The sequence below is a fragment of the Mobula birostris genome, chromosome 27 (assembly GCF_030028105.1).
Source record: "Mobula birostris isolate sMobBir1 chromosome 27, sMobBir1.hap1, whole genome shotgun sequence".
NCBI lineage: Eukaryota > Metazoa > Chordata > Chondrichthyes > Myliobatiformes > Myliobatidae > Mobula > Mobula birostris.
The window spans coordinates 37,650,496-37,661,694 of record NC_092396.1 but is presented as its reverse complement, the minus strand read 5'-3'; positions in this window follow the sequence as shown (position 1 = coordinate 37,661,694).

The window sequence follows — 11,199 nt, the reverse complement described above, 5'->3', positions numbered from 1 at the left end:
TGGCATTTTTTGAGGAAAAAACTGTAATAATTTTTCTTCTGAAACTTACCTCATCTGTAACAAATGATAAAATTCAGGTAGCCAGTTGTCCATTGACTGGAGTTAAGGACTGGATTCATTTTCGGTTACATACTGTATGCTGCTTCAGATGCTTGCTGAAAAGCATGAGAAAGTCATAAGAAAATTATCCTTAAATTGGAATTGGAATTGGTTTATTAGTGTCACATGTAGTGAGATATAGTGAAAAGCTTCAATGGCATAAAATTCATCGAGATGAAATCATTACACAGTGCATTAAGGTAGAACAACATAAAAAAACAATGCAGAATGAAATGTAACAGCTACAGAGAAAGTGCAGTGCAGGAAAACAATGAGAATCAAGATCATAATGAGTTAGATTGTGAGTCAAGAGTCTATTTAATGAACTATTTAATGGTCTTATAACATCAGGATAGAAGCTGCTCTTGAACCTGGTGGTACGTGCTTTCAAGCTTTTGTATCTTCCGCCTGATAGAAAATAGCAGAAGATGGGTGGGGTCTTTGATTATCTTGGCTGTCTTACTGAGGAAGAGTGAAATATACTTAGAGTCCATGAAGAGAGGGCTGGTTGCCAGGAAGTGCTGAGCTGTGGTTTTTCATGGTCAAGTGCAGAGCTGCCATATCAAGCCGTTATTTAGAGATTCGGGCTCTCTGGTCTGACAAGTCCATGCTTCCCTATGGCACCCATGTTACCAATTAACCTACCTACCTGTATGTTTTTGGAATGTGGGAGGAAAGTGGAGCACCCAGAGGAAACACAGAGAGAACGTACAAACTCCTTACAGTCAGCAATGGGAATTGAATTCGGGTCTCTGGCGCTGTAAGCGTTATTATGTTATGTCAATTGCTACGCTATCATACTGTAGCTTAATGGTGGATTTTCTTTAATGTGGCAGCTAGGTGATGAATAAGAATTTTATAGAAAAGATTCTTGTATATGAGTTTAGGGAGAGAGAGAGCCTGTGGTATGTCAAATACTGGGTGAACAGGTAGTCTTTGGGGTACTGCAAGTCTGTGTCTTTGCTGTTGCTTTGTTGCACGCTTGAGTGCTCAGTGGTGGGTGCTGATGCCTTTTTTTGCTGGTGGGGGAGGGGGAATTGTCGCTTGCTACCACTTCCAGGAGGGAGGGGAGCTGGGGGGACTTTGGGGTTCTAACATTTAACTGTTATTTATTCTTTGGGGGCATTCCTCTGTTTTCATGGATGGTTGTGAAGAAAAAGCAGTTCAGGATGTATATTGTATTCATTTCTCTGACTTTGTAGTTTTTCTATGGTTTCTATTCCGTGTGCAGGTCAGAGGGACTAGGCAGAAAATAGTTCGGCACAGCCAAGAAGGGCCAAAAGGCCTGTTTCTGTGCTGTAGTTTTTCTATGGTTTCTATGGTTTTTAAATGTACTTCTGAAACCTTTGAATATGTTGATGTTATATTAATAGTTGCACACCAACTCTTCTAGAAATAGAGTACATCCTGAATGCTGAAGATCATATTGCACTTTTTTTTTGATTTTTTACTTATTCACAATATGAGAAATATTTGATAGCTCTGGGCCTGTACTCTGAAGCTTAGAAGAATGGGTGGGTGGGGGGGAGGAGGAAATCTCATTGAAACCTACTGAAGATTGAAAAGCCTAGAGGACACAGCCTCAGAATAGAAGAATGTCCCTTTAGAATGAAGATAAGGAGGGATTTCTTTAGCTAGAGAGTGGTGAATTTGCATAACTCATTGCTGCAGAAGACTGTGGAGGCTGAGTCATTAGGTGTATTTAAAATGGAGGTTGATAGATTCTTGATTTGTAAGGCCATTGAAGATTATGGGGAAAAAGTGGGAGAATGGGGTTGAAGGGGAAAATAAATCAGCCATTAACAAATGGCAGAGCAGACTCAAGGAGCCAGATGGCCGAATTCTGCTCCTATGTCTTATAGTCTTATACATAAGAATGCCTAACTCTGTATGCACATTCCAAGGGTTGATAAAATACGAAAAAATAGATTAAAGCTCTTTCTGAAGTAATCCATCAAAGAAAAAGATATCCCTGTATCTTCAGGTAAGAGTTAATAAACATCGACAATAACCTAACTTCTCTTTTCACAGGCATATCTTGTTCGTTCACATGCTCTCCCTCATCCACCTCTGCTTTGCACTGATGTCTCACTCACTTTCACTTCTGATAAATGTAATCTCCTCATTTGCCCTATTGCTCTCCCAATTATCCCAAATGTATTTTTCAGTAGTTCCCCCACATCCTATTCTTCCTCCCTTCATGTACCAATGGACCTTTCCTCTCACTCTCTTGGTCTCAATTCTCTCAACTCTCTCTTGGCTTTTCCATATTTTATTCCTTTAGGATATAACTTCATTTCTTCCACTCAACCTTTGGTCACTTTCTTCCTGACTACCCATTGGTAAGTGATTTTTATTTGAGTTTTAAACACTGTAAATTATGATCAGTATATATTCCAAATGACTCAATAAAGTTCAACATTTGTGAGCACAGTTCATTCAATTTGATTGCTTTTGGTTATACGGTAATGGTCATCAGCCAACCTTGAAGTTCTACTCTGCTCTTTAATTTCATATCAGCCCAACTTTTTTTCCTTGTTCATCCTCAATATTTTCTTGCTCTTGTCTTTGTTGCTTGGTATGTTAGTGTTGTTCTGTCGGGCATTGTTGGCAAGCTATGTTGCAAACGGAATGGGTGGTGCCACTTGGGGGCTGCACATCCTTGGGTGTGTTGGCTGATAATGCAAATGACATATTTCAATGTTTCTGTGTACTTAGGTACTTACTTAAACCCATCACCACTACAGAAGCATAGGCTGTGAACAGTATCTCACCAGAATTCTCTGTCGTCCTTTCAAGTTGTCCCCAGGTGGAGGCATTTTCTTGGTGTATCTAACCTCGGTCAGGAATGAGGTCAACGGGGCTTCTGTCAGTATTTCAGTCTCACAGGGTTTTTATGTAATGGGGTTGCTAGCCCCATGCCCAAACATCTTCCTTTTGCAGCCGGGCTTGGGACCGACCATGGTAAATTTGTTTTGATGACCTGTACATGTGATAAATAAATCTGAATCTGATAAGGTGTTAACCAAAAATTAATTCTCAAGCCACATCTCTACAAAGCAATAAGAAACGTTCCCTTTATCTTCCTACTCTTTCTGCACCCACTCAGCAACTTTGTACCAACTTGCTTTCTCTCTTCCCCCCAGTTCTAACAGGACCTTTAACCTGAAACATGAATGGTTTCTCTTTCCACAGATGCTGCCTGATCTGCTGGATGTTCTCATGTTTTCTGTTTCTATTTTACATTTAGTTTCTTCATTTCCTTATCCAAATCATTACATATCATGAATACTGGGGCTTAAGCTCTGATCATGTGGCACTTGAAAAAAAGACCTTTTTATTCCCGTTCTGTTTCTACTTGGGCTCATTTATTCTATCATTAGTTTCTTTGACATTCCATATTAGCCTTCATAAATGACCACATTTTTGCAAATGTTCTCATAGCAAATCATGGGGCAGAAGAACTTCAGGGTTTGGAAAAGGCATTAACTACCGTAGCCCAGTTTTTAAAATAGGACATAAAACATAGAAAATGTACAGCACATTACAGGCCCTTTGGTCCACAATGTTGTGCCAACCATGTAACCTACTCCAGAAGCTGCCTACAATATCCTTGTGACATAGCCCTCTATTTTTCTAAGCTCCATGTAGCTATCTAAGAGTCTCTTAAAAGACCCTATTGTATCCACCTCTACCACTGTCGCTGGCAGTGCATTCCACACTCCCACCAGCTGTGTGTGAAAAACTTACCTCTGACATCCCCCTTGTACCTGCTTCCAAGCACCTTAAAGCTATACCCCCTCGTGTTCACCATTTCAGCCCTGGGAAAAAGCCTCTGGCTATGCACATGATCAATGCCTCTCATCATCTTATAAACCTCTATCAGGTCACCTCTCATCGTCCATCGCTCCGCCAAGTTCACTCAACCTATTCTCATAAGGCATGCTCCCCAATCCAGGCAACATCCTTGTAAATCTCCTCTGCACTCTCTCTACAGCATGCAGATCCTTCCTGTTATGTGGTGACCAGAACTGAACACAGTACTCCAAGTGGGGTCTAACTAAAGTCTTGTATAGCTGTAACATTACTTCACAACCCTTGAACTCAATCCCACAGTTCATGAAGGTCAACACACCGTACGCCTTCTTAACAACACTGTCAACCTGTGCAGCAGCTTTTAGTGTCCTATGGACATGGACTCCAAGATCTCACTGATCCTCCACACAGCCAAAAGTCTTACCATTAATATTATCACTGGTAACGCTCAGTTATATTGGCTTGTATATGTCTAGGGGAAATGCCACCCAGCACCTGCCTCAACACTCCCCACAGGGTCGGTGGCCACCCGAATCAATCCCAAACATCAATCATCAGCCAGCACACCCAGTAAATTTTAACAAGTACACTTTATAGATATTACTAATTCTATGACATTAATATAAATTCGATACAGAAAGGGAAGTAATGAAAAAAAAGGCGCCAAGACTTATCAAAGTCCAAGTTCTTCGCGCGCTACCGTTGGAGCTCAATCGATTCCCGACGACCACCCGGATCCTGTCGACTCACGGCTCGGAACCACCCTGAGTGATTGACCGAAGCCTCTCCGCACGTCCACCATCCTCCCCGTCTCTCCTCCGACTCCCCGTCTCTCCACCGTCCTCCCCGTCTCTCCTCCGACTCCCCGTCTCTCCACCATCCTCCCCATCTCTCCTCCGACTCCCCGTCTCTCCACCGTACTCCTCGTCTCTCCTCCGACTCCCCGTCAAAAACCCCGTCCACCGTCCTCCCTGTCTCCCCTCTGACTCCTCATCTCCCCTCTGACTCCTCATCTCCCCTCTGACTCCTCATCTCCCCTCCAACTCCCTGTCTCTCCTCCGACTCCCCGTCTCTCCACCATCCTCCCCGTCTCTCCACCATCCTCCCCGTCTCCCCTCCGACTCCCCGTCTCCCCTCCGACCTCCTCGTCTATCCTCCGTCCTCCCTGTCTCTCCTCCGTCCTCCCCGTCTCTCCTCCGTCCTCCCCGTCTCTCCTCCGACTCCCCATCTCTCCCCCGACTCCCCGTCTCTCCTCCGACTCCCCCCAAAAACCCCCGCACATCCGCCATCCTCCTCGTCTTTCCTCCAACTCCTCGACTCTCCTCCGTCTCCCTGTCTCTCCTCTGACTCCCTGTCTCTCCACCGTCCACCGTCCTCCTTGTCTCTCCTCCGACTCCCCGTCTCTCCACCGTCCACTGTCCTCCTCGTCTCTCCTCCGACTCCCCATCTCTCCTCCTACTCCCCGTCTCTCCACCGTCCTCCCTGTCTCTCCTCCGACTCCCCGCCAAAAACCCCCGCACGTCCACCTTCCTCCCCATCTCTCCTCCGACTCCCCCCCCAAAACCCTGTCCACCGTCCTCCCTGTCTCTCCTCCGACTCCCCCACAAAAACCCCGTCCACCGTCCTGCCTGTCTCTCCTCCGACTCCCCGCCAAAAACCCCGTCTCTCCTCCGACTCCCCCCCAAAAACCCCGTCCACTGTCCTGCCTGTCTCTCCTCCGACTCCCCGCCAAAAACCCCGTCTCTCCTCCGACTCCCCACCAAAAACCCCCGTCCACCGTCCTCCTCGTCTCTCCTCCATCTCCCTGTCTCTTCTCTGACTCCCCGCCAAAAATTCCCGCAAGTCCGTCATCCTCCTCATCTCTCCTCTGACTCCTCCCCCAAAAACCCTGTCCACTGTCCTCCCCGTCTCTCCTCCGACTCCCCGCCGAAAACCCCTGCACGTCCACCGTCCTCCCTGTCTCTCCTCTGACTCCCCCCGCAAAACCCTGTCCACTGTCCTCCTTGTCTCTCCTCCGACTCCCCACCAGAAACCCCTTCTCTCCTCTGACTCCCCGCCAAAAACCCCCGCACGTCCACCATCCTCCCCGTCTCTCCTCTGACTCCCCCTGTAAACCCTGTCCACCGTCCTCCTCGTCTTTCCTCCGACTCCCCGTCTCTCCTCTGACTCCCCGCCAAAAACCCCGTCCCCTCTCCGACTCCCTGCCAAAAACCCCTGTCTCTCCTCCGACTCCCCGCCAAAATCCCCGTCCACAGTCATATAATACAGCATTGTATCCGAAAACAAAATGATACATGACCATCCATTGGTTAATAGCACCCTGCTATCTCTAATAACCCAAGCAAATGTCTAGTTAGAGACTTTCTCAGCATTCCCCAGTATAACATAACAAAGAAGCCATTTTAAATTTAACCAAAAAAAAGAAAGACCCCGTACACATCTCTAGGAAGAGGTACAGTCGACGTTTCGGGCCGAGAATCTTCGTCAGGACTAACTGAAGGAAGAGCTAGTAAGAGATTTGAAAATAAATAACGGATGGGGTACGAGGGGGAGGTGGGTCCGCCAGAGAAAGCAGGATCTCCTAGTAGCCACACATTTTAATTCCACATCCCATTCCAATTCTGATATGTCTATCCACGACCTTCTCCACTGTAAAGATGAAGCCACACTCAGGTTGGAGGAACAACACCTTATATTCCGTCTGGGTAGCCTCCAACCTGATGGCATGAACATTGACTTCTCAAACTTCCGCTAATGCCCCATCTCCCCCTCATACCCCATCTGTTATTTATTTATATACACACATTCTTTCTCTCTCTCTCCTTTTTCCTCCCTCTGTCCCTCTGACTATACCCCTTGCCCAACCTCTGGGAATCCCGCCTCCCCCTTTTCCTTCTCCCTGGGCCTCCTGTCCCATGATCCTCTCATATCCCTTTTGCCAATGACCTGTCCAGCTCTTGGCTCCATCCCTCCCCCTCCTGTCTTCTCCTATCATTTTGGATCTCACCTTTCCCCTCCCACTTTCAAATCTCTTACTAGCTCTTCCTTCAGTTGGTCCTGACGAAGGTTCTCGGCCCGAAACGTCGACTCTACCTCTTTCTGGAGATGCTGCCTGGCCTGCTACATTCACCAGCAACTTTTATGTGTGTTGCTTGAATTTCCAGCATCTGCAGAATTCTTTGTGTTTGCACCATTAATATTATATTCTGTCTTCAAATTTGACCTACCAAAATGGACCACTTCACATTTACTTGGGTTGGACTCCATCTGCCACTTCTCAGCCCAGATTACATCCTACTGATGTCCCTCTGTAACCTCTGACACCCCTCCAAACGATCCACAACACCCCCAACTTTTGTATCATCAGCAAACTTACTCACCCACCCTTCTACTTCCTCATGCAGGTCATTTATAAAAATCACAAAGAGGAGGGGCCCCAGAACAGATCACTGCAGACCACCACTGGACACCATCCTCCATGCAGAATACAAACCATCCACAACCATCCTTTGCCTTCTGTGATCAGGCCAATTCTGGATTCACAAAGCAAGGTTCTTCTTTGACCCATGTCTCATTACTTTCTGGATAAGCCTCTCATGGGGAACCTTATCAAATGTCTCATTGAAATCCTTATTGAAACTTTCATAAGCTTTTCTTTTCTTCTTAACTAGATTTTCTACATCCTTTATACACCATGGTCTTTTACCCTACCATCCTTTCCCTGCCTCCATGGACCATACCTATGCAGAACACCATACAAATGTTCCCTGAATGTTTGCCACATTTCTGCCGTGCATTTCCCTGAGAACATCTGCTCCCAGTTTATGTTCCCAAGTTCCTGCCTAATAGCATCATATTTCCCCCTACCCCAATTAATTGTTTTACCAAATTTTCTGCTCCTATCCCTCTCCAGCGCTATGGTAAAGGAGATAGAGTTGTGATCACTATCTCCAAAATGCTCCCCAGCCTCTCCTCTAGTTGGCTAATCTACACGTTGCATCAGGAAACCTTCCTGAACACACCTAACAAACTCCACCCCATCTAAATCCCTTGCTCTAAGGAGATGCCAGTCAATATTAGGAAAGATAAAGATCACCCATAACAACAACCCTACTATTGCACTGTTCCAGAATCTGCCTCCCTATCTGCTCCTCAAGGTCTCTGTTACTATTAGAGGGGTCTATAAAAAACACCCAGTAGAGTTATTGCCTCCTTCCTGTTTCTGACTTCCACCCACGTTGACTCAGTAGCCAATCTCTCCATGACTTCCTCCTTTTCTGCAGTTGTGATACTACCCCGATTAGCAGTGCCACATCATTCAATCTTTAATGGGAAAAATCGTTATCTCTGGTGAAGAGCAATGGTAGTGAAATTTACTGGTTAAACATTCTTCTTACAGAAACATCTGCAGGATGCTAAGCTGGGGCACATCATCAGTGGTGTTACCTGGGGTCATCAGATGGTTTGGGTCTTTCAGCATCATACACCCTCGCCCAGGCGACCCGACCGGGGTTAATCAGACCCTGACTTGTGCCCTAACAGCAACCCATGGATCTGCCCTCTTTATCCAGAGCCATTTTGACGCTTTCTCTGCTGTATCTGTGGTGGTAGAAATGACTCTCCTTCTTCTCTCTCCCATGATTCCAAGTGCAGTGTATACTTTGCAGAACGACTGGCCTGCAAAGCCACGACACCCGACCTCCACGGGCCAACACTTTGCTCTCCAGTCCCTTCTTTGACAGTTATTCTTCAGATCTTCATACTTGGCTCTTTTCCGCTCGTAGGCCTCCTCCATGCGTTCTTCCCACGGCACGGTAAGCTCAAGCATAAGGACATGCTTCGATGAGTCGGACCACAACGCAATGTCGGGCCGCAATGTAGTCTCTGTGATGTGGGGAGGAAACTGCGGCTGTTTTCCCAGGTCTGCTTTCAGCTTCCGGTCCTGCGCAGTGAAGAGCAGCCCGGTTGCTTTCTGGTGTTCTATTGGTCTTTCCCCCTCTTTGACAAAGCAGATGGTATTCTTGACTGGACTTGTTTTCCGGCAGATGTTAAGGGTGCTGCAGATTGTCTCAGCAATTGTCTGAGGACCTGGTCATGCCGCTATTGATAACGGCCATTGGCAAGAGCTTTGGGGCAGCAGCTCAGAATATGCTCTAGTGTACCAGTCTTCTCACAGAGGGGGCAAGCTGGTTGTTCTACAAGGCCCCAGCAGCGCAGGTTGGATGGGCTAGGAAGGACATCAGAAACAACCTGGATAAGGAACTTGATGCGGTGTGGATCCACCTTCCAGAGATTGTTCCACGTGATCTTTCGCTCGATCATCTGCTCCTATTTGGTCCAGGCTTCTTGCTGTTTCATTGCCACTGCTCTTCTGGTCCTCCCCTCCTCCACAGCTGCTCTTACTTCATTCTGGACCAGTTCTCATCGCTCTTTCCTTGTCAAAATGGGGGACTTCAAGGCTTCCAAGTCCAGCTTTTCCCTTGGCGACTGCCCCCACAGGCACAGTCACGCCTCAGCTTCTTCCACTGCAGCTTCTGCTCTCCATTTTCTTCCAGTTCTCACTGCTAGTCTTGCTCCGGCAACCTTTGCATCTGAAGATTCCCTGAACTGCAGTACCTCTCTTACTCGCAAAACCTTGAACTCCTCCTCGATAGATTTCAGGGGGAGCTTCAGTTTGCAGTTATTTCCGTACAGAGCGATGCTGCTAATGTTCCTTGGTAAACCCAGCCATCTTCGTAGGAACCGGCTGACTACCCTCTCTAATTCAGCAACAGTGGAAATTGGAAACTTATAGAGAAGCAGTGGCCAGAGGATTCTTGGTAGTATACCATGCTGATAAATCCATGCCTTAAACTGCCCTGGAAGGCCAGTACTGTCAACCTCTTGCAACCATTGTTCAAACTCCCCACAGGTGTTTCTTATTGCCGCCTTATCTCTGAGTGATTCATCAAACATCTTCCCAAGACTTTGAGCAGGGTTCTCTGTGATGGTAGGAATTGGAACGTCCTCAATAGAGAAATAAAATTTCTCCGGTATGCTCCCCTTCTTTAGCACTACAGATCCTGATTTTGCAGGCTTAAAGAACATCCTTGCCCACCTCATCAACCTTTCCATCCCCTTAAGGATCCACCTAGCACCAGGCACTGATTCCGCAGTGATAATCAGATCATCCATGAAGGCTCGCATTGGTGGTTGGCAGATCCCAGATCTTGATTTCGGGCCTCGACACTCTGGCTCTGCAGCTTTTACCGATATATTCATTGCCAGGGCGAAAAGGATGACTGAGGTGGTGCAGCCTGTGATGATACCAATCTCCAGCCTGCACCAGCCTGATGTTATTGGCCCTGTTGAGACACTCAGCTGGAATTTGTTGTAGTAGTCCATAAGGAGGCCTCTGATTCCTTCTGGAATGTGGTGACTCTTCAAATCATCTTCAACAACCTTGTGGGGGATTGATCCATAGGCATTGGCCAAATCCAACCACAAAACCACTAAGTCACCTTTATTCTCCCTGGCCTCTCTCAGGAGCTGTGTGATGACTCTAGTGTACTCCAAGCAGCCTGGTACCCCTGGAACACCACCCTTTTGGATGGAGGTGTCGATGTATTGTTCCTCAGGAAGAGCTCTGTTAAGCGCTTTACCACTATGCTGAAGAAGATCTTCCCTTCAACACTCAGCAAGGATATTATCCTAAACTGGCTGATGTTCTGGGAATTCTCTTCTTTTGGAATCCACACTCTGTTTGCATACTTCCATTGCTTGGGCACTTTGCCTCTCTTCCAGACGACCTTGAGGATTCTCCACAGTTGCCGGAGAGGCCAGGGGCAGCGTTTGTAGATGTTGTAGGTGGTGCCACTCAGACCAGGAGCTGAGCCAGCTCTGGCTCTCTTGACTACTTGCTGAACCTCCTTGAAGAGAGGCCCTCGAAGGTCGAAAGCCTCTGTTGGTTCTGAGGGCATCACAGTCTCCCAATTCAACTTCTCTGTCCGTGTTTCTGAAGGTGCTTCTAAGATGGTGGTCCATCTGTTCCTTTGTGCAGGACAGTTTTCCACTTCTCTACTGACCCAGCAGCTGTTTGGTGAACTGAAATGTGTTACTGATAAATGCAGATCTTTTCTGTGCTCTTTCTCTCCTGCGCCTCCGATGTTGCTCCGCTCTTCTCAGAGTGATGAGCCTTTTCCTCAACATCACCCGCAGTTCTTCCAGTGGTGCCCTTTCCTCATGGTTTGCCAATTTATGTTGTTGCTTGAGCGCCTTGAGTTCTTTCCGGATGTTGTGGATTTT